The 24795-nt window shown below is 39.2% G+C and overlaps 1 long non-coding RNA gene across 1 annotated transcript in view; it reads left to right on the plus strand.

The window, feature by feature from the left end:
• The first annotated feature begins 568 nt into the window (after positions 1–568).
• Positions 569–24795, plus strand: part of LOC135361531 (uncharacterized) — a 185417-nt gene continuing 161190 nt past the window's right edge. Inside the window, exon 1 of the long non-coding RNA XR_010404851.1 lies at positions 569–1091. This is a non-coding gene — a long non-coding RNA (uncharacterized LOC135361531). The remainder of the gene's footprint in view (positions 1092–24795) is intronic.

Consider the following 24795-nt stretch of genomic DNA (forward strand, 5'->3'; position numbering starts at 1 on the left):
TCCCAACACCACATTTGTTGAACATTTCTTTCATTCCAGGCCAGACCACTGTGTTCAAAATTCCACCCAGATTGTTTGCCAATATACACACTTGGTGAAGCAGTTTGCGAATAATGCAAATCACTCCGTGTGTAATTAAGGAGCGTGCAGTTGTTTCTATCTGTAACTGAGAGGGGAGAAAGACCCCCGAGAAATATGTCACTTACAAGACAGGACCTTAACTTCCTTATCCCTTTAAGTATTGTTGGAGGGAATGATGGGCTCCCAGCAGATCTTGTCTCAGGCTTACCTGGATACTCACTGGAAATCTATCCAAACTTCTTTAGAAAATGAAATTGGACCAGAATTGTATTGAGATGAGAGTTCTCAGACCAATTCCCTGTATTTTGCTCCTATCAACCAAGGAATATAAAAAGAGATTTTCTTAGATTATTCCAACTGCAAGTAGAAGCTGAAAGGGAAGGAGGGGGAGGAAATAGTGAAGGGAGATGAGATGCAAGTGCAGATGTCGATGAACGTGGGGAAAAAAAAATCCTATTTTATTTTTGTGAATCTGGGATTTATGCAGAGCAGATCGGACATCCTATTATTGGCTGCGTTAAACAGGATGCAGAATACCAGAGCCGAAGTGAAACCTGAGCAAAGCCTCTGATGGGACATGGAAGAGTCAGAGTCAGAGAAAAAGAGAAGGCAAGAAGGAGAGGGTCAGAGAGACAGAAAGGAGGGCAGCTCTGGGAGAAGACATGAGAAATTAGAACAGGAGCTCAGAGCACTCGGGAGAGCGGGGGAAATGACAGTTGAAATTAGAACAGGAGCTAAGAGGAGCAAGCAGAAGGGGACGGCAGGAACCAAGAAATTTAAGGAGGGGAGAACCAACTCAGAGAAGTGGCCAGAAAAAAAAGCCAGCTGAACTTCATTAAGAGGGCCGGGGACTCCTGTGTGTCCGGTAGACCGACGTCCCCCGTATGGCTCAAAACAAATTGTCATTCCGAAATGACTCTGAAAGCGGGAATGGAATGTGCCCCAACAAATCAATATTAAATTTTATGCCTGCTGCACCTCTCAAAAGCCTCAAGAAGACATTGATTCAAGTAAGTGTCACCTTTTTTTTCAATGGCCTTTGATTATTCACTTTGAACAGTTTGGGAGCCGAAGTTGGCACCCCGACCTGGGGACCAGGGAAGACGGAGGGGCGGTTTCCAGTTGTGGCTGCGAGGATGAGGATGCGTTGTCAAGGCTGCAGGGGGAGGGATGCTCTGGCGGGAGGAAGTGCTCGTCCCCGTCCAACTGCAGCGCGCGTGCCTGTGGAAGCCGGGGGTTTATGGTTTTCATTATATAGCAGGCATTCTTAGACAGCCGAGAGGAGTTGTGCTTTCTGGCTGGTCTGGCGGAGCGGTTTGGGGCACTTTATAAGTTGTATTTTGTGGCCAGTTTTGCAAGAGGAAAATCCCTGATTCCAGTGGACCAGCTTGGGAAAACGGGACGATGGGTTTCCCAGATGAGGCCTTTGCGCAACTGGCCAATCCGGACTCTGGCTTTGCAGTTTTTACTGACTGCCTTATCTCTTGCAGTCAGACACCCATCCTGGGTCGGAATTGGTTATATCGGGTACAGGTTTGTGTCTGGGAATGAATGAATAGGATTTCAGGCTGGGACACATGATATAGTCATGCTCTGTTTCTCTGTACCTTAAAGTCAGCCTGGAGCCTGGGTTTTAGGCCAAGAATACTGTCTCCATTGTACCAACAATCTCCATGTATTGCTGATTTGTTTCTTGGAAAGTGGTCCACCATCCTGCCTCCTCCATACTTGATTCAAATGCCACCTTCCCAAGAATCTGATACTGGCCAAGATTCTTCCTTCATCTGAGTCTGACTCTCTGGTTCTGGTGACCCATTCTATCTTCTAAATTTCCTTGATTTCCTGGATTCGGCTTCTTGATAACCCCTGAGCGGGAATCCCTCTCATCAGCTGGTCCTGAGAAACCCAGTCCCACCCTGGGAGGGTCACCTGTTCAACATCTCATCATGTTGCAGAGATGGTGTGAAATATCCTGCTGTGCCTAGTCCCAGGGCTTACTTGGTGATAATATATTTACATGTTATCCAGTTATCTACTTCATTATATCTACCTTTCCCCAACTGGCTCTTGCTTTCTGCCTATGAATGAGTCCATGCCTCCCCAGTCCTGGAAACTGATTCATTCATTCCTTCAATAGATGTTTATTAAACCAATATGATGTCCTAAGTGGTGTGCTAGGTACCATTGATTTTGTATTAAGTTGATTTTTACTCATTCCAATATTTATTACATATGAAGCATGTGTTGGGTGCTTTTCTAAGTGGTGGCACTAGAAGACAGTGATGAAGATGATGATGAAGATAGTTCCAGTTTTCATAGTTCTTACATGCAATTGAGTGGAAGCAATAAATATACAAACAAATAAATATGGTAGGTCAGATGATGATATGGAAGGAAATAAAGCAGGGTAAGGGATAGGGAGTGCTGAAGGTGGGCACTAATATGTTGTATAGGAAAGGCCTCACAATAAGGTGACATTTGAGCAGAGACTTAATAAAGTAAGGGGAACCTTATATAGATTTAGGGGGAAGAATGTACCAGTAAGGGGAAACAGAACATGCAAAGGTCCTGAGATATTTTCTTTGTTAAAGGAACAGGTAAGAGGTCTTGGTAGCTAGTGTAGAGAGATCTGAAGGTAGCGAAGGAGAAGATGAAGGCAAAGAATGACCAGGGCCCAGATCGGGTAGGGTCTTGAAGTCATTAAAAGGACTTTGGCTTTTATTTTTGGTGAGGTCTAGAAAACCACTAGAGGCCTCTGAGCAGAAGGATGGCACAAACAGTATTTTCAAAGAATCACTCTGGCTGTTCCATTGAGAAGAGACTCTGGATAGGCAGGTATGGAAACAGAAAGCCCAGGTAGAAGCTGACTGTAATAGTCCAGGCAAGAAATGATAATGACTTGGACCAAGGTGGTAGCAATGATGTGGCACAAAGTGATGAGATGCTAGATATATTTAAGAAGTTGACAGCATTTGCCGATGGACAGCTTTGGAGATGTGACAACAAGAAAGGAGATGAATATCTGCATTGATTTCAGCTGGGAAACTGGAAGGATGAAGTTGTTATTTGCTAAGGAAAGACTGGAGAAGAAGCATACTTGGGAGATCGGTGCTTAACGGGGAGTCGTGAATTTGGTTCTAGGAATGTTGACTTTGAGACACTGTATGAATATCCAAGTAGATATGACAAGTAGATACATAAACCTGGGGCTGAGGGTAGACATCCAGGCTGGAGATATGATTTTGGAGTCACCAGTATTTAGGTGATACTTAAAGCCAAAGGCAAGATGGGATCACATGGGAAGTCAGTGCAGATAGAGATGGAGAAGTGGAAAGAACAGTTCCTGAGGTGTTCTAATGTTTCCAAGTCAGGAGGGTAAGGAAGTACCAGCAACAAAATGGAAAGTAGTGCCCAGTGACATGGGAAGAGAACCAAAAGAAAATGGTGTTCTGGGGCGCCTGGGTGGCTCAGTTGGTTAAGCGACTGCCTTCAGCTCAGGTCATGATCCCAGGGTCCTGGGATCGAGTCCCACATCGGGCTCCCTGCTCTGCGGGAAGCTTGCTTATCCCTCTCCCTCTCCCCCTGCTTGTGTTCCCTCTCTCGCTGTGTCTCTCTCTGTCAAATAAATAAAATCTTTGGAAAAAAAAAAAAGAAAATGGTGCTCTGGAAGCCAAAAGAAGTGCAAATTTTGAGAGGAGGGAGTGATCGAATGAGAACTACAAACCAACTCATGAATTTAGCCATGTGGAGGTCACTGTTGCCCTTAATAAGAGCTGTTTCAGTGAAGAGGTGAGGTGTAAGATGCTGATTTCACTGAAGTCAAGAGAGAGGAGGAGACAAATTAGAGTCAGCGAGTAGAGGCAGAGAAATGGAGTACGACCTGGAGAAAGATGTGGAGTCATGGGAGGCTGTTTTTCAGGTGTGACAAATTAAAGCATCCCGTGCAAACAAGGCAAAATGGGCGGTGCTGGAGGAATGTTCTGGGGTAGAAAGGAAAGGATGGGATATAGCAGACAAGAGGTTGGCTTGTTTAGACCAATTATTCATAGTACCAGGAGGAGAAGGAGATTGACTCTGTGGGTACAGACACAGGGTAAAACATGTGGAAATTGTCCTCTGATTGCTTCTATTTTTTTTCCCATTAATGTGGTGGGCAACTTCGTAAGCAGAGAGTGGGAATAATGGAGGATATACTAATGGTTTAGGTGAGATGACCTGAGCCAGAATTGTGACGAGGGAGATAATGACCAAATTGAAGAAATGTTACTGGCTTACTACTCAGCCTCCCCCCTTTTCCATGGCTAAACTTCTCCGGTGGAGGGCGGGGGGGGTGAGGCTCCTGGTATTCACAGCAGCTTCATTGACGCCCTTCATCCTAGCTCCCAGCATTTTTGGTGAAATCTTCTGTCTTTTCTCCATCTCCAATTCAGTATGCTTTTCTCATTGTCCGAAACATTTCTGCCACAGGCCCTTTCCACACCCTAGACTTCTTGAAACTTGCTCCCTTCGTTTCCATGACCATGTTAACAACTGGGTCCTCTTACCATCATTTTTTTTTTAATGTTTTCATTAAGTTTCTGTCTTCCTAGTGGTTGTGAAATTACCCTACCCCCCAAAGTCTGCCCTTTCCTTCCGCCGGAGTCAGCCACACCCCTGTGGCCAATATCCCCATGCCGGTGTCTCCAGCCAGACCTTTCCTGCTTTTTCACTCTCCATTCCAAACGACCTGCTAAGCATTTCTGATACACTCTTTTGTGGTTGTTGGGTCCAACCGGGATATTTTAAGCCATCTTTATCATTTTTCTTCCCAGATCAGCTCCTCATCCTGACTTGGCCACTGTTAGTTACGTCACCATGAGTCTGTTAGATCTCTATGTCTGTAAGTGAGATGTTGATTTGACCTTTCCTCTTCCTCTCGTCCTCACGTCCTGTCAGATCCGCCATGGGCGGAGCCTATCTTTACAGCCTGTACCCCTCAAGAAGTCTCAGACGGGGTCTTGAGGATAATAGTGACTTGGCTAATATGCTTAGTGATGCTCAGGTAATATTTATAAAACCTGACTATTGCCCATACAACGCTGCCATACAGTCTTCGTTCACTGCTACCAGCCTTACCCACAGTGCCATTTGCTTTGGACCTACCGCTCTTGCCACAGTACAATGGCTGACCCATAAAAGAGGCCATCCCCATCTGCAACAGGTCAGGAGAGGTGTAGGAAATAGAATGACTAAATGTTATAGAACTTACTGTCTATTCAGAAAACATTCTTCATGGCTTTGCAAATAGGCAAAAATGTCAAGTCAGCTCTACTCCGAAGCCATTTGGAGACATTTGCAACAATGAATGCATGATTAAGTTTATTGTTTAGTAAACAGTTTGCAGACATTAGCCAAGGAAGAGTTATGGCGGCAGTTTACAAATAATTGCAATTGAATTAGTCAGACTGCAATGCAAAAGCAGTGCAAATAACTTGCCAATTCCATAAAATGTTTTGCAAACAGATTCTGGGAGAAAATAGAATGAGAAAAGCAGAAAATCCAGAAAGGGGTGTTTTCAGAGTCTGTTCTGCAGATACTGATAGACGATGCCCTCATATTTTACCACAAGAGTGAAGTGCTAGTGAAAGGTGTTTATTCTGCTTTGCCTCAGAAACAGAACTTGGCGCAGACTTCAGAGGAGTAAGAAGGGGGCATGACTCAGTGATTTGGCAGTTCACAAACTCAATCTAACAAAAGTGGCAGAATAATTTTAAAATAGAGTATATGTGTTTGGACGGAGAGGCATGGGTGGGGGGGTCGGGATCTTGGCTTATGGAAACGGACCCCTCAAAGCACTAAGCAGTGCATCGCCAGAATAAACCTTTACCCAGTATCAGACAGCTATTGTGTATCTGGAGTATACTTAACTGAAGTTACTTATTTTATTAAATCTAGATTATGTAACATGTATATTTATATTTTTTAAACATATACTAAATTTTATTAAACATATACTATTAACATATACTTCTAAAAAGTGATATATAGCATATGAAATGAACATATATAGTTATGAATATAGAGCATATGTATATTTTATAGCACACGCATCTTGTATAGAGCGTGCATCTAGTACAGTGCATATATATTGCATACAGCATGTCTATTGTATGGTGCATGTGTGTATTATAGTGCATGTATTGTACAGTGCATGTATATTGTATAGTGCATGTATATAGTATAGTACATGTATATAGTATAGTGCATGTATATAGGATAGTGCATGTATATTGTATAGTGCATGTATATAGGATAGTGCATGTATATTGTATAGTGCATGTATATAGTATAGTACATGTATATTATATTGCTATGTACATAGTATAAGTATATGTATATAGTATATGCGTATAGTGTATGTACATATATTATATATTTTATGCATATTGAATATGTATATATGTAGCAATATATAATAAATAAACATAATCCTTAATATATACCATATCAATATCAAGGTTACTCTCCTATGCCAATGGGGCAAAAACATTACATTCCTTAGCCATGTTGTGTTAACTTCCACTGAGATGGTTTATTCATTTCTTACCACTGATTCTATGGATTAAAGATAGAAACGCAAGTATAAACATATAGGAATGACTGTTGAAACGAACGCATAAACCCTATATGGCGCTTAAATTGTACAGTTAATCCTCGGAACTGCTTAGAGAAGGGTTCTTCACCCACTTGAACTTAGCTGTTATGTTAAAAAAAAAAAAAAAGCACAGAGCATTCATAAAAAGTGCAAGCATGATTTAGTGAGTGATCTTCTGGGTTAGAAGTACTCGCAAGGTTTTCCTGGTTAAAGGTTGACCTTTTGTCTCAAAATGCATCCTGGACATGTGCTTTTCCTATTCTAACCATCCCCTTTGTTGTATGCTATTGATTTTGTAACTATCCAACAAGATTCTGAAATTCAAAACTGCATTTTAGATAGATGATCTAAAACAAACTGGTGAGTTTGAGCCCATATACCAAGGGATGGGACAATCGGTTTATGTAAAAAGCTGACTCCTGTCTCATCTGAAAGAATCCAGGATTGATCATGATCAGTAACAGTGTGAAGCAGTCAGAAGTATGGATTAAGAACCTGCATTTTCATCCCTTCTCCCAAACATTTTGAAATCTACCACAGATACATCACTTGGGGAGTTAACACAAACATGTTTTGAGTCCACAGATCTGCTTAGTGGCTGAGGCTAGGATGATGGGTCAAGTATATCATAATTGGATGCTTCTTTGCACTGCAACTAGATGCATATATCTACCCATCATTTCCCAAGACAAATTATGTTTCTGCCGTACCTAACTTCATTTTGCACATTCGAAAATTTCACTGTCTACCATAGTGATTTGGGAGGGGATGGATCATGCCCACAAATGGAGCCTTTGGAATTGGGTCACTGGCAGCCTTTTTAGTTGCAAAGCAATCCTGTATCTTATAATGGAAGCTTCTGCGTTGGGAAATAAATAAAGGAGAACATTAGATGACAAGGAGTCCAGGAGCTGTCTTTCCCTTTTACTCTTTGCTCTTCTGTCCCTGAAAAGTACCAGCATTTTCTCTTTGCAACATACAGAAGAGAAAGATGCCTGGTTTCAGCACTTGTTGATCCCATTAACAGGAAAGATTGACAAGAAGTAGACAATTGTACCTGACATGAATATGGGCATGGTGGGGATTGTTGAAATGGAGACCGTCGCTAATGGAAGAAAGATGACCCCAGCCTTTTGACAGATGTCAAGTAGCTTGGAGTCTGGCAAAGTTATAACCATTTAATCTGCATTGCAAGAGAAGACAAATTGTGTGACTGATAACCTCTTTATTTTTTATTCTATAATTTTGTACTCTACAGTGTAGAATGAGATAGGGCTCTCAACTTGCCAATGTGGGTCAGTATTATTTGTCCAGAGTTTCAATGGCATTGGGGCTTTTGTTAGTTGGTGGCCTCTTCTCTGGGTCAAGGAAGAAAAGAAATAAATGATGAAGAAGTGAATAAAGAAATGATATAAATCAATCCAAAAATCACAACTCTTCAATAAGATTTTGACCTCAGTTACAGGAATGCAATTTCTGACTCAGTCTGAGAAGCATTAAGTGACTTATTTAATGCATTATATGAAAGTAAGGTAAGTGTGAAAAATGTACTTGAACTTTATTTGGTTCTAAAATATAATAGAGGCAGCATTTTTTTAATTCCAAAATAATCTTTTATCCTTTTGAGATGTGTGTGTGTGTGTATTTTTGAGTGAAAATTGTTTTTAAAAATAGTTGTTTTCTCTAGTATTTAACATAGTCAAAGAGGCAGGGGGAAGAAGTCTTCATATGGGGCCCTTGCACCCTTATGCAGCATGACTTTTATTCTTTTCCTCACCTAGAGAAGAATGTTCCTAGCAACCTGCCTTCTACCCCCATGTTTAGAGCTTTTGAGTCCTATTCAAGGCCAATTGAACTTGGTAAAATTTGGAATGTTCTTCCAATAGGAGAAATTTCCTGACACTAAAATTTGATGACACCCCCCAGGTGAAAAATGCATAAGAAATCCCATCCATTGACGGTAAATGGTTTTCTCTTCAAGTTTCAAAGGAATTCACCGTGCAATTCAGAGATCTATTCTCACTCCAAAGTGAATGAGTTGGCCCCGTGAAGCACAGAACTATGTTAGCAATCTCACACAATAAACCAGGTTGTGCGGCCTTTCATTCTACCATTTTCTTTAGGATACCCGGATTACTAGTGATGCTTTTTAGATCACTGTGCATTTTTTGAGTGTCTATGTGGTGTCAGCCAGTGCAGTAGATGCAAGATCTGCAAAGACAGGGAACTTGACCTCAAGTAACTTAGGGTCTAGGGAGAATTTCACAGGTACATTCCTTCAGTACAATATAATAACATAACGAGGTCAGTAAATGAGGAGCAGGTAGCATGGAATCCCTCTCTACAGCATCTGAATGTTTTCTGTTCAGCAAAGGCATACCTAGAAAGCTCAGCCTGAGTCAGATGAAGGAGTACCATAGGAAGTAGTGTGAGGACAGTCACATGGAAGTGAGTTGGCATGTATGATGAGTGAAGAGTACGCTTCAGGGAATTGTATGAGCCCAGTCCAGACCTTGCATACCTTCAACCAATCAGTCATATTCCAACTGATCCCTCCAGCCACAGCTCCAATACCACTTCGGCCATGTGATTGCTGTAAGCACCCACCTGGGGAAAGGGTTCCTCCCCTCTTTGAGCTTTGAAATGTCTCAACTCACTCCTTTCCTTCCTTCTTGTTTTTCCTTCTTTCTTTTGATTTGTTTCAAATTTTCTTGAATTCTAACTTATTCCCCTAACCACTCAATTAAACGTGTTTTGAGTGCTTTTGCTGAACCAGGATGCCCTAAGACTTTACATGTCCTGCCTCATGTAATCCTTATGATAATCCCTTAACATGAGTAATATCATTCAGCCGACTTTACTGATGTGGAAACTGAGACACAGCTGGGTTAAGTAACCGGCCCAAAGATTTAGCTAATGAATTGTAGAGCAATCTGCTTCCAGGACCCAAGTGATCTGATTCTACACTAAGCTGTTTTCTGTGTCTTATCTCCTGAACTAGATTTTAAACCTCCTGAGGGCAGAAGTCATAAACTTGTTATTTGCAGTTTATACAGTGCCTACTCTCTTGACATTGTAGTTACTAATCACAGACTATTTATTGAACGAGTGGGTAACTGAACAAATAAATGGATGCATGAGGGGTGCCTGAGTGGTTCAGTCAGTTAAGCATCTGCTTTCAGCTCAGGTCATGATCCCAAGGTCCTGGGATGGAGCCCCATGTCAGGCTCCCTGCTCAGTGGGGAGCCTGATTCTCCCTCTCCCTTGGCTTGCCACTCCCCCTGCTTTCTCTGTCTCTGTCAAATAAATAAATAAAATCTTAAAAAAAAAAAATAAATGGATGCATGAACTCTACTTAATAAAGTTTGGTAAAAAAAAAAAAAAGTGGCCTACAGAAGATTGAGCAGGAGAGTGGAATATACTGGTATTTAAGGATCACAGGAAAAGCAGTAGAATATAGATTTTTTCACTCAGCCTCTGTAGTAGTCAAAATATTGGCATAAAGATCTGGGCCAGCATAGATTCTTGGGAATGAAACATGAGGGCAAAAACTTGGTGACTCTATTTGGAGACAAGTAGAAAGACATTATTGCAGGAGAAGAAATTTAATTATCTTAATGGAAAATACATAAGTACTTAAAAAATAAAAACAAAATCACTCATCATCTTACGATCTAATGGTAAACCGAATGAACATTTTTTTTTTAATATCATCAGCATTGGTCATTGAGTGCAAATCAATTGAAAATATTAGCCACAGCAAGAAATAAAGTCATGTCAATGACTTTCTCATCAATGATTTCTCCTCAAAATTCCAGCCTTCAAATATTACACTGTGTAATATCCAGTTTTTGTTGCCAAGTGACTGGTCCATGGGATTGTGTGGAAACTGAGTACCCAGTAACTCACTGAATTAACTCAGTTTGAGTCCAGCTTCATCATCATGGGCATCATTGCACACTGCACTTCAAGGATGGGAAGACTGGGCACACCCAAGCCTGATCTTCTCAACAATGAAAGATTCCAGCGAAACATCTTTTGGGTTGACTATCTATTGATCAACAACTCTGAGCCAGTTCATTCATTCTACTCAGATAGATAATGCTTAGGGGGCTTTTTTTTTTTTTTTTGTCCCTTCTGCCTAGTTTCTTAAAAAGAAAAAAAAAATCACAGATTCATTAATGTTATAAACATCACCTGTATTGTATCATGCTGCCTCTGTCTCTAAAAAATATAAATTAATTGAAAAGTTGCATTGCAGATGCCAATTAAGTAGAGCATTTATTTCTCAGCATAGTAATTTCAAATGCAGCTCACTATAATGCATATGTAAGCATCGGGAATTACAAAACAAATATGTTGAGAAGAGAGCAGAGTTATTGCTTTATATAACATTTCCTCTGGTATTTCTTCAAGTGGTAAGCCTCCCTAGTTCCAGTAAAATGAAATGTTTTAATGTCGATTAGTAAGTTTAATACCATGCCTGTCCAATGTGCCAGGAACTGTGCTAGGGATGACTTAACCCGTGAACACATTTTTTTCCAGAAATGCATCTGGCCATACATATGACCAATGCACATATGTGCAGTTCTTATATTGGGATAATTTATGAAGCAATTGCTATTGTCTGAGTCAATCATCTTGACAAAGACTGTTGTCAGAGAATTGTTTATTCAGTAGATATTTGCCCCAACTTTGGCATTTTTTCCCACCTGTCTCCACCAGCAGAGTTCATCTGTAGAACTTCAGGAAACATTTCCAGAACTTAAATTAGACTGTTACTATAGCAGAAAAAGAGACAATGTGGTTTGTATTTTAGGTGTCAAGTTATTCCCAAGATTTATTAAGTACCTATCATGGGCTCAGAAGAACTATTAGATACTAAGGGATCTTCAGTTGGAAAAATTTTTCCTGCAAACCTAGACACTGAATTTGGAACTTATATTTGCTGGTTGTTCTACTGCCTATAAATGGAAGACAAAGTCTCTCAAAAATAATTTGATGATATTGTGATTATTGATTAGAGTTTTTGATGATTCAATGAATCAAGAAGGACTTACAAAAATCTGCAAGTTGCATCTGTTACTGGTTCACTCAGAACATCCAACTTTGAACCTTGGTCTTTGGAGATACATGACCAAGCTGATTATATAACCTCTCAAAATGTCTGATTCCTCCACTGTAAAATGAGATTTTATTATGACAAAGATACTACTATAATATTGAGATAACGGATAGAATGTGCTTTGTAAATTCCGTAAGTGAAAAAATTTGTTAAGAATATACTGTCTTAATAATATTCCAATATAAAGCGATAAGTTGTATCTCATCTTAAATTGACATCTTCTTTCCAAAATTCATGGTCCACAACATTTATGCATGATCAGAACAACTGCAAAAATTCTTATGAATGGTGTTCTCTCGGAGGCTACGGTGTTGAAAGTAGAATTCTGCATTTCCAATATGCCAGCACGTGGCTGGTAGCTGATTGATTACTAGGGAAAGGTGAATATGTGCTGCTGACAACCGGACAGGACCTGGTTTTGCCTTCTCATTCAAGGTCTAGGGTCAAGAGAGTAGCTGATGTTGAAGGGCCAGAGCAAAACTTCCCAGCCCACCAGACGCTAAACCACGTCTTCTTCTCCAACATGGTGCTTTCCCCCGAATATTTCAGTTTCTGAGGAACTTCCAGTTTGCAGCAACTTGAAGGAACTTCCAGAAGTTAACCACCTGTGGTGCTTACCTGCAGTCAGGTAGACTCAGCCCCAAGGGCCCCTTGGGATTAGCTGCTTCAGATAGCCCAGAAGTGTCTGCATTGTTGATACAACAGATCCTTCCCTGGGAAAGCAAAACTCACCCCAGAGCCCCCCACATACAAATTATAGTCACCATTTAAACCATCATCACCGTATTTGAGGTTAGTAAAACATATTGCTTGGGCTATAAAACATTCTAAACTAGCGTTCCAAATGTCTAGCCTCAAGCCAGCACTTAAATTAAAGTCTCAGACAGCTGGTACTAGAATCATAATAACAGGTTTTACACAAAGGGATTGGCTAAACATGATTATTGATTTGATAATTTATTGTCAACAGGCATTATTATGCCCTGATCCCAACGCTCGGCTTGCTTTCTTCTCTGTTGTCAAAGGTGATGACGAGGTGTGGGTCGGGTTATAGAGAAGGTACATCCAATACCCTGGTCCTAGGTTGATTTCTCTCTTTCTCCCCTGCCCCGGTCTCACACACACACACACACACACACACACACACACAAATACACACACACTCATACACAGAAAGCCCATTAATTTCCATCATCCCATCATTTTTTACTGCCTCCTTCCTATAAATTGCTTTGTTTATAAAGGGGAAGAATCTGAAAGGACGATTCTTAGGACCCTTGTTATAAAGGAAAAATAAAGGTTGACTTGCTAAATACAATCTATATTCCCTTGGAATATCTATCGAATATCTAATATCCCATAACTCCCTTTGTGAAAAAATAAAAGCAGAAAATGCCACAGGATTTCTTTTGTAGTTAGAAGCACGTCGTCCCCAATACTAGTAGCCTTGTGTCTCTTTAGGCATTTGGGTACTTGTTCACCCAAGAGACAGATGATGCTGACGATAGCTATTTGCCCTTTAGCCAATTCTAAAACACAATATTTTTAAGCCTTATTAACATATTTTCAAGTATAACAGATTCTCTGTTCACTCCAACTTGGAACACTTTGAAAGATTTTATTTCCACCACAGGGAAGTATGTATGATTGACACTGTTGTTCTATTTTAATCAGACTGGACCCATTCACAGATTTTTCTAACAGAATTAGCAACCTAAAATTATATTTTCGTTATTAAAATTGAGTCCAACAAATCGTACTGGCAAATTTTGCTCTCAGTCTTTGTGAACTGTTGGAAACAGTGTAGGAACATCTTTTACCATTTTAATGAGAACGTAGACACTGCTCATCTTTGGGGGGTGAGATGACTATAAATGCAACAGGTTTTTCTGGTTTATGTCTCTCTGTGGACAAAACACACTAAAAAAAACTGGAAGAGTCAGAAACAGTATTCTTGGATCAGTCAAGAGGGAAATAAAAGGATACATTTGAGTACCTTTACTTTTTTTTTTTTTTTCTGAACATGACTTTTCCGTTGACTTTAATTAAGGTTTCATTAAACCCTCAGTTTGGAAAGCTTTTAATTGAGAGAGAATTTGCTTACTGGGCATATTTTTTCCAGAATAGCTATAATAAATGGGTCTTCCAACTTTACAGTAAAATTCAACTTTGTTCTACCTTTGCAGAAATTGCTTATAGATCTACTCTTAAGAAATGAGCCATGCCACAATAATGATTTTTATCTCATAATCAAGTGGCGCAAAGTTGGCTCTCCTACACTTTATAAGTATATTGCTTGCTGACAAATTAATCCAATTAGCAAAGGTGAAGGTTTATAATTGGGGTTAACTAGAATTTAACTGGTCACTGATAATCAAACCCTCCCTCACCTCCTCTAGAGCATAGTTCCCTAAGTTATTTGAGTTGCTGTATCTCGTCCTCTGACCAAACCAAAAGTCTGACTTCAAAAATCCCTTTTCAGGAAAATCCAATAGAGCCATTTTTCCAAAGCCATGACAACAATGGAACTTTGTGGCATGGTATTTTCCTGCTGTTTGGGGGAGTGAATCTCCGCTCCACCCCCTTCCCACTCCCATACTACTGAGAGTATTTTTATATAGTTCAAGTCCCTATTGGTCTGCAGTTTGCAGTGCGGTTTAAAAAGTAATACATCTTTTCTTAGATGTACCCCAGTTTCTGCTTTTTAATAGACATGATAATGAGCTTCTGGGTCTCCATTTCCCAGTGTGCAGAGAGCTGGAATAAATCTTCGATTGTTCACAACCCAGGAGAAGGTTCCGGAGCACTGGGATCCATTGAGGTATCTCTAAACAACTATTGTTTTAAGCATTTTTTTTTTTTTAATGTTGGACTTTCCTGGTGCCACTAATTTTTTTTCCCCCAATATATTCAGTAGCATCTGCTTATAATGAGCTGAGACAGAGCGAAATTCCTTTTGTAGTGAATCAGAATGAATGAAAGTTCCCAACTGTTTTTGGCGTGGCATAATACGTGAGCTATAATATTGGCTGTACAAAAGGTTTCCTGGTAGGTAAAAAGAAAGCTTTATTCTAGATTTTCACAAAAACACGTCTGCTTGGGCAGTCTGGGTTTTGCTTCCTAGATTTCAAAATTTTGGAAGATCTTTCACTTTTGTGCAGACAAAAGCCAACGTGAAAATACCTTTGGCCAACTTGGGGATTATTTATTGTTTTTGAAGACTAACTGATTTACATCTATCTAGCGTAGTGTAATTCCTTATGAACAAAATGCTTTCCCCCTCCAAAAAAAAATGCAAATTCAAATGCTAAAGAGACTTAGAGATATATAAATATATAGTTATGTATTTCTCTGAGTTTTTCAAGAAATCAAAATATCCTTTGAGCAATTTCTGTTTTCAGTTTTATTGACAACTTTGAAAATAGAAATCCTGATACTGCAAAAGCTTAGGGTTGCCAGGTTTTTCATACATTTCAAGGAAAAAATACACTTCCTCTCTCCGTTTCTTTATTTGCAGGGAGAGACAACAGCATCAGGTATATATTTTCATATGACCTCAGGTTATGCTTAAAAGAACTTATATTACATTGACTAGAATTTTTGTTTATTATAGCTGAGGTGATTGATGATGCCTCCACTAATTCTAAAATAATCCATTGGAAATTATCTTCATATTACTACCAATATAACTCCATCTATTTCCCTAGCCAGCTGGATCTGGTGGGAGGTTGAGATATATTTTAGTTTATTTATTTTTTTATTCGTGGCCTTATGAAAAAAGAAGATGGTGGCTCGAGCCCATCCCCAAAGCTTTAACCAATTGACTATGATTGAATACCTTTTCTTATTACTGCTCACTGGGATCTTCTTATGAAATGCACATTTCATTTTTATCCAGGACCTGGGGATATGGGGCGACAGAGGAATATTACTTGAAATTCGGCACATCACAGTCTGTAGAAAGCTGCACACCAAGATTGTGGAAGAGTTATAATTTTAATTCTTTTTACAATGACAAGGTTATTTCAAAGTTAAATTATCATTATCTGTTAAACCAAACAGCACTGTGGCAGTGTTAGCAGGACAAGCTGGCTTGTTCTAATTGGTAGGCTCTGTAGATTCCTATGCTGAATTTTAGATCTAAGCATTTCCAAATTAATAGGGTGATTGAAGAGGAGGGATGTATTTACAATCTGTTTGGGCTGAAATGGGTACTTGGTGCTACATATCTTAATGCAGCAAGCCATCATTATAATTATTACTGCTTCCATGATAACCAGATAGCTCTCTCTCTCTCTCTCTCTCTCTCTGGCTTCTTCGGCTAAACACTAACAATCAATTAATTCCTGAAAAGCATTAATGACCAGAAAAGATGTGAGCTTTCATGGTATCGAAGGAGGATGTGTTTGACATTGGTCAGTGCAAAGCTGAATTTTCAGAGTCCCAACTGTGTCAGAGTATGGAAGCTTAGCTGAAATAAAGCCGAATTTCAGTTCCGTAATGTCCTGCTACTCAACAGAATCAGCTGCAACTCTCTTTTTTGATATGAGCGTCAACTGTGATATTCTCTGTTTACAGAGTCTGTGTCAACAGTAGGGCTTGATTATATGACTCATGCGAAGATTCTGGGCTTATAATTTTGTTAGCAATATTCTTCTGGTTTTGCATAACAGGGAAAAATAAAACAGAGGAATGTGTTTTACCACAGATGATGGGGTAAATATCGAGGGATAAATACCGAGCATACATATATTCAGGATCAAAAAAAAAAAAAAAACCCACAAAAACTCAGAACCATGGCAGAATCAAAACTATAAATGCATTTTGTGTACACCATTTGGCAGTTTATATTTCTAATGTGTAATATGTCCTCCTAAAGGTAATTGGTGATGAAATAGACCAAATAACTTGGACATTTTTTCAAAGTAGAAAAATAAGAATTTTGTTCATGTTCCCCACAATAGCAACAAGGATTTCTCACAATCATTTTATATTGCCAGATCAAAAAATAAATATATTTGGATAAAACCAAATTAAATTAGAGCTCTCTAATGTCACCAAGTAGGATTGGGATAGACTCTTCTCTTCTTTTCTTTAATGCACCTGGAGGGAAGGATCTGATATTTGTATTAGTGGCTGACATTTAAAACTTGAGAGTCCAAATAAAAATAGCGATTTTTAAGGTTTTTTTTGAAAATTCAGATCTGGCAACACTGGACCTTCATTTCTACCTGTAAATAAAGGGCTTGGTTTGAGCGACGGCCCAGGGAGATCAACCACGTGCTCTCCTCCCATTTTCCTCAATCCCCACCTAGCCCAGCGACATGAGTCCCCACCTTGATCATCATGACCTTCCGGTTGGCAGCCAACCTATGGCTTGAAATGGGAACAGCCACACACTGTGACTCCTCACACCTCTCTATTCTTTGTCAGGAACCATCTTTGTTGGCCATGTCAACCGGTCTACCATCTTCTCTCCTTCATTTGCTGGTTTCTATACACACAGCTTTCCTCTACTCAGGAAAACTCACCTTGCTCCAATCCATACACCTGAGACAAAACTTCCTTTCATCAAATGCTTTCAGTCACTCTCAGCTATGTCCCAGTCCCGATTCTACTCCATATCCCTTCCACACTTTGGTACATGATCCACTCAATGAATGCCTGTGGTATCAAAGAAAAATTAATATTGGCTGAAATAAATGTATCTTCGATGACATGATTCTCCACATTGGTTTCTTACAATGACACAACAGAAGACATGATACAGGCACTCATAACTTCCCTGTGAACTAGACTTCGGTCCCTGCCATCAGATATCAATAATAATTTGGTTTATGTTCCCCTATAAATATTTCTACATCTCAATCTTACCACTATTCTATCTCCTCAAATAAGAGAAAATTCTTGAGGTCAAGGACAAAATCTTCCTGTTCTTGGTACCCATCTAAGAACAAGGGATACTATCCTATGACACAAATACTAGATATCATCTCTCTTGCATCAGAATTCACATCACATTTTGTATCACTTGTGATGCATTTATCACATTTTATTTCATATTCAGTAGTAATAGACTATACTCTTTTTAAGGGCAGAGATTGTACCTTATTCTACTTTGTATTCTCCTTAAATATAGTCACCCTTCTGTGTGTTTGAGTTAATGAAAGGTAAGCAATCATCAAAGAATATTGACTGATTCAATGGACATAATAACATCAATTCCCAGTGCCTGAGATAGACATTTAAAGTCACCAAAAATTCATCTAAGATTCACACTCACAACTTGAAACGTCTGCAGGTTCTCCAGGACAGGGAATCACAGAAAGGAGCCCTCAGGAAGTGAACAAATGTACTTTCAGCTTACTCACAAGACAATGCTCCTATTTCGTTCAAGATCATACTTATCTCCACATCCCTTTATTGCTGGAAATGTTGAATTGTAATTTGAAGGAAACTAAATGTAGACTAGGTGCATTCCACCAATAGTTCTTCTTTTGATTTAAAGCTTTTAATTTTCCTGATCAAATAGAAACACATGCGAAAGGGTTATTTCTGGATAGCACTAGAGTGGGAATCAGTTTATCACTGTATCTAGCCTAGCCTAGTACCTTCAAGGGAAGGAGACACAAAATGGTTAAGTTTTGATCTATGCGTTGGGAATGAAAATAACAAGAAAAATTCTGGAATGGAGGATCATGAAGACCTTTATGTTAGGGCAAGATAGTTACAGAGAGGTAATGTCTATTTTTGTAAAGGGCTGTCATATGATCTTGAAAATAAGCTCATGTGATGGCTTTCAAAAACTGTTCTAAGGGTAATTGATTCAGGGTGCACTGGGCAACTCAAATGCTTCCCATAATTCTTTTGTATTTTTCCCAAAATAAAAAGAACATGATCGTAACATCATGTGTCAATCTTTTTTAAGTTGTATGACTTCAAAACAAGAATATGAATTAATAGAACCTCGCAACTCACATGTGCAAAATTCTTGGGGAAATGGCAAGTCTTCAAGGTTGAGTAAATTATTCCTCCATAAGGGAAATGAGGGAAACAGAAGAGCAATTGGGAAGGGGGAAGGGAAAACAGAGGAAGATGGTTTAAAATATTGCCTTTAGCTTTCGTTGTTTCTAATTGTTAAGCCAAATTCTACTGATTCCAAAATATACCTTTTCTTTTCTCAGTCTCCCATTATGTTTCTTGGTCTCTCGATACCAATAAATGTGTACACACAGAATTTAGTTCCTTATGCCATTTATTTCCAATAGCAGAAACATGAGGCAGCGACAAGATGACCAGAGCTTCCTACCAGACTGCAAACTCTTGCGTGATATAGCTTCAAAATCACGTGGACCCAGTGGTTTACTGGAAGATATTGGTGTCTCTGTGTCCTTAGGATCTGTATTAAGGATTTCACATTTTTCTATTCTGAACAGGCTCCATTAAAGATTTTGAAGGAAATAAAAAAAAAAAAAATCCCCCCAAACACTGCCACTTATCATTTTGGGAACCTTGATCAACTATTTTTTTGGACGTTATTTTCCCCATGTTATTAACAAAGAAAAATGAGACTGCCTCGTGAGATTATCGCAAAGGTTGATAAAACGTGAATCACCAAATGGGGTGGCAGGCACGTAGTAGAGATGTAATAAATGGCTGTTTCATGCCACTTTCCCAGCATTCCTTTACTTGGCTATAAATGAGTTCAGAGAGTCATTTGCGGAAATGTTAATAAAATCTGTATCTTTAACCAAGTCAATGGAAGTTTTCACTTTTGTTGCAACCGGACTATGAAGGACTTGTAAAAGCAGAAGCACAATGAGAAGGCATGGACTGCCACAGCTACCTTCTTGGAGAGGATGTCTTGGCAAGAGAATGAGCAGGTTCTATGGTTGGGCAACTGTGTCGTTCAGAAAAAAAAAGGACCACAGAGGTCTCCAGAATTCTCTCCTGGGCAGCTTTTTCCTCACAGTATTGATATTTCCTGGATTCTTCCACCTAGATTGTTAAAAGATCATAGAAAAAATGAAAAGCCACATAAGTATTCTTTTCCAAATATATTTCAATGTCCCTGTCAATATTCACTTGGGATACACCACTGATTCTGAGATCGTCAGAGGACATTTGGTCTAGATTAATAGCCTAAATTAATTAATTAGCTTCCTTGTCTCATTGCCTTTCCTTCTTTTCCTCTATCTTTCCTTCCCCCCTCCCCCCCACAACTGCTTTCCCTCGGTGTCTTTTCTTTCCCTTCTGGAGGACTAATTTACTCATCCTTGAAGATTTACCATTCCCTCAAGAATTTTGCATATATGAGCTGTGAGGTTCTACTAATTTACATTCCTATTTTGAAGTCATATATGAAACATACAGCTAGAAAAAAATTGATATGGGATTTTACAATTATGTTCCTTTTATTCTGGGGAAAATGCAAAAAAAAATATGGGGAGCATTTGAGATAACGATGAGAAATCCCAATGCACTCTGAATCAATTAGACGTGGTGCAGTTTTTTGGGAGCGATCACATGAGGTAGGTCAAGGAATTTACTGTTACAGGTTGAGAGAAGAATCCCCACACATTGAGATGGGAGGCACATAGAGTCAGTGAGTCAACAGTTATAATTTCTTCAAGATTACCATTTTCGAGTTTTCCCCAAATTCAGTCCTACTGCAGTAAGATCCAGACAGAACAGAATTTACCAGCTGTACCCACCAATTAATTACAGAAACAAAGGTCCTCTGAAGTTCCAGAGAGGCATTAGCTTGGTTTATGTCTCAAGTAAGTCCTCCGATACAGGTAAAGATCTTCTTTGTCAGGCTTTAAGCTTTAATAAGAAATAATTCTATCAGTTATGTAGTATTAAAGTGAAGGATAAAAGAATGAAGATAGAGAGGTGATTTGATAAGTTGAAATTGAAAAATAGGGCTAGAAACCTTTCTTTCTTCCTTTTTGCCTGCATCTCTTCTCTGTCAACGTGTCTCCTCCTACTTCTGATGGGAAGTCCACTGAGCAGAAGACAATCACCATGAAAGCAGCCAAACATGGGGTTTTGCCAGTTAATCAGTATCTCTGTGGCTGACCATTGTTTACAGAGGGAAGGGGCCCCAAGATTCTTCATCTCTCATACTGGAGAGCTGCAAGGCAGGGCCCTCTCTCTCTAGCAAGCCACCAAGCCTCAATTTAATTAACTGCCTATCCCTGCCCTGGTGTGACTTGCATGGCCGGGAAGGTGTTTCCCAAGGAAATCAGAATGGGGGGGCAGAGCGGGAAAGAAGGAAAAAAAAAAAGGTGAGTTCAGGAGGGCAATGAGGCGGGGGTTAACAACGCTGCTTAAGATCAAGGGCTGGAGTGCTGAGATGCTGCCAGACTTGAAAACTTTAATTTACTGTCACTGTTAGCCCCCTTTGAGGTTTATAGTGGTATTTATACACACAGCATCAATCACATGAAACAAGGAGGGGATTTATAGTTTGTTTTAAAGACTGCAAATGCAATGTAATGCAAATAGCTTGCCTCATGGGCATTTACGTTTAATGGGAAAATTACAGATGCAAAAGATTGGTAGAACAAATTTTAAATTGACTTTATTACATCTAGTGCTTTTCAGAGAATACTATTAAAAAAAAAAAAGAAAGATATGGTAATGGAGTTCTACACTGTAGCCTGACAACTTAAATTCCACTTAACTGACTTCCTTTCTTTTTTTTTTTCTTTTCTTTCTTCTGTTTTCCGTTATTGTTGTTTCTTGCATCTTCCTGCTTACATTACGCTTACAATAAGTTTGGCCGAAAATTCCCCATGTTCATAAACTGATTAAGAATTTGATTTTTCTTTATTTTGCTTCATATGGCTTTTTTCTAGGCCCAGCCAAATAACATCCGTATGAAATGCATTCATAAAATGGTATCATGGCTGCATACGCACTTTTCAGCTTCTGCAGTAAAATTACTACTTGGTATAGTAACATGTGAATGCCTCTAATCAAAGATTGAAAAGTTTCAGAATAAACCAGTTCTCTTGTCCTCATTTCTTTAAAACATACATGTGCGTGTCGTACACGCACATCCCAAGGCATCAGTGGTTCTTTGACTTGGAACATTTTTGGTGAAGATGTTTTCCTGAGCTGTGAACACCAAAGGTTATCATGTGGTAGCTGTTGAATTGTTTGCGTGGGATGAACTGGTGGTCTCAGCTTGTCCTCTGGCCAGTGCCTGGTGCCCCCTGCACAAAGCTGACATTTAAATTGGTACCACCTGATCAAAGGAAAGACCAGGGCTAAACAGGCAGGAGGGGGGGAACTTTGCTCGATACTAGTGATTGCAAAAGCTCCATTCTCACGTGGACAAAAAAAAGCAAAACCTCCATATCAGTGAAGAACATTTCCAGGGATAATCTGGCTAGCACCAATTAGATTCTGCCTCTCTACTATCTTCTCAAAGGGTTTTTGTTATGTCGATTTGTTCTTTATTCCCCATCTCTTCCACAAAGGACTTCGGGGTGCTTACAAAGATGCCTATGATTGTAAATACAAGAATTTAGGATTATATTCTCTTTTTATTAACTTTAGAATTTTATCTCATAAACACTTAATTTTATATATATCTACTGCTCATATATATTCTAGTATTCATATAAACCTCCTTCAATGAAAATTAAGGCACACATGATGTAGAATTGTCCTGTCTTTGTAACTGTCTGTATTTTAAACAATGAGCAACGAAAGTTGGAAAGAAATACACCTTTTCAGGAAATTCATAGTTTCCTAAGAGTGACAAGGAAGTCTCTGTAATGCCATGTCCTTATTTGACCTCCAAACACTTCTGCAATAAGACTAATATGTTAAGGGGGCGCCTGGGTGGCTCAGTCGTTAAGCGTCTGCCTTCGGCTCAGGTCATGATCCCAGGGTCCTGGGATCGAGCCCCGCATCGGGCTCCCTGCTCCAGGGGAAGCCTCCTTCTCCCTCTCCCACTCCCTCTGCTTGTGTTCCCTCTCTCGCTGTGTCTCTCTGTCAAATAAAGAAAATCTTAAAAAAAAAAAAAAAAAGACTAATATGTTAAGGTTGGGTTTCATTGTACATAACAGAAAATTCCTGATAGCAGTGGTGAAAATAAGAAATTGCTACCTCCTGTCTTAGGCGAATCAAAGCTGTGGTGACCCTCCTCCACACAGTTCAGAGGAACTCACAAGTTTCTAGCATTTTCCTTTTGCATATACATGACTTCTATTCTAGAAGTTACCCACTATCCAAGATGGTGGCTCCATTTTTATCCATGTCTTCATTTTAACCCGAAAGGTAGAGAAGAGGACAAGGAAGAGCACAATGCCCCCAGTCCCTACTTTATAAATACATTCCTCTGGAGTTGTATATATCACTTCTACTTTCATCTCATTGACCAGAAGTTTGTCACATGGCTACACTTTGATTCACAGGAGGCGGAAAACATTACCTTACTTTTTTGACAGCTGTAAGTCCAGTTAAAATTTGGGGTTCTGTACTAAAACATAAAGTGGAGGATAAATACCAAGAAAAATAGTAATATGTAACAGCAGTATATACCAGAGGCAATAAGATTATTTTTACCCATAGTTTGATTAATACTAATGCTTACACTCAAAAGAGTCAGATAATAATCTGTCTATTGGTAAGACAACCAGAAGGACCAATTTAGCTATGTGATTATCAGATCATCAACTATATAGACCTGCCTCCATTCATGAGACTATAATTTTCGTTTTTGGCATTAGTGATATGCTATGGTTTGATTTTTTTTTTTTTAATTTGACAAGCATAAGCATGACTTCAAGATTTACATTATTAACTACTTGGTAGTTAATATCTGGGTGCAGTTGTTCAGGTATTTAAAGCAAAACAACATGCACGTATTTTTCTTGACACAGTAAATAATGGAAGACAATATATTTGGCCTGATATTTCAAAATCAAAGTTGTCTGAAGAGCTTCCGGTCCTCTATTCCTTTATGCAGAGTTAACTAGTATTTATTGAAGATCCCAGCATTTGCCAGACATTGGGCTTAATATGCTTGTTTCATTTAGTCCCAGGTTGGGAGTAAGTAGTGGGGAGAAGTTACGATTCTCTGTCTCTCTATTCACAAATGAGACTCTGAGGTTTAGAACAGTTAACAATATGCTAATTACTATCAGGACCAGTGTCATTGGATCGGAAGACCAAGCAGACTGAGAGTAAATGGGGGATACCTGAAAAATGCATTTGAATAGAAATTAAAAAAAAAAAGCCAGGAAATTTATATTAACAACAGTAATGTAACTACCTTTAAATGATTAAGCAGCCTTTCAAATGCAAAGGCAAGTGACCAATTAAGGCTTAAACCTTTGATCTGTGAATTTGCGAGTAGCCTTGAATTATTAAATTAAAAGCTAAGAGACACAAATAACTTCATTAAGTTGATCTCTCAATAGATACCAATAGATCTATTAGGGATAAATTATGAGAGAGTAACATGCCTTCCCACAAAACTGCTTCCTGTTTTTGTTTCATTCTGTTCTCCTTGATAAAATCAAAGGAGCGTTCTCCAAAAAGAGTGTGCAATTTATGGGGAAAGATGTCGCAGTTTTTACCCTTCAAATTTTTTTTATCTATAAATAGATAGGCCAGAATTTTATCTAGATGGGACCCGAAGCGTTGACAATTTAGGATAAGAAGGAGGGGATTTGGGGGGAAAAATACAAAAATATATTACAGTTTTGCAAATTTTACAAAAGCTTATGACCATATGAACATTTTTCGAGCCTCTCCCAAGTCCTGGAAGGTATAATGAAGAGGAGGGCCGTGGATCATTCATTTGCTCGTGAATGTGCCCCTCATCCTGTCTCAGATAAGGAGGCTATAATCACTAGAGCATCATGACAGCATCCTTACCCTTGCCCCTACCAGTACCTGATTTTGAAATGAAAACAAACTGATGTGCTAGAGT

This window comes from Mirounga angustirostris, unplaced genomic scaffold (assembly GCF_029215605.1).
Source record: "Mirounga angustirostris isolate CCGP_5_RB_7025 unplaced genomic scaffold, mMirAng1.0.hap1 SCAF_9, whole genome shotgun sequence".
NCBI classification, from domain to species: Eukaryota; Metazoa; Chordata; class Mammalia; order Carnivora; family Phocidae; genus Mirounga; species Mirounga angustirostris.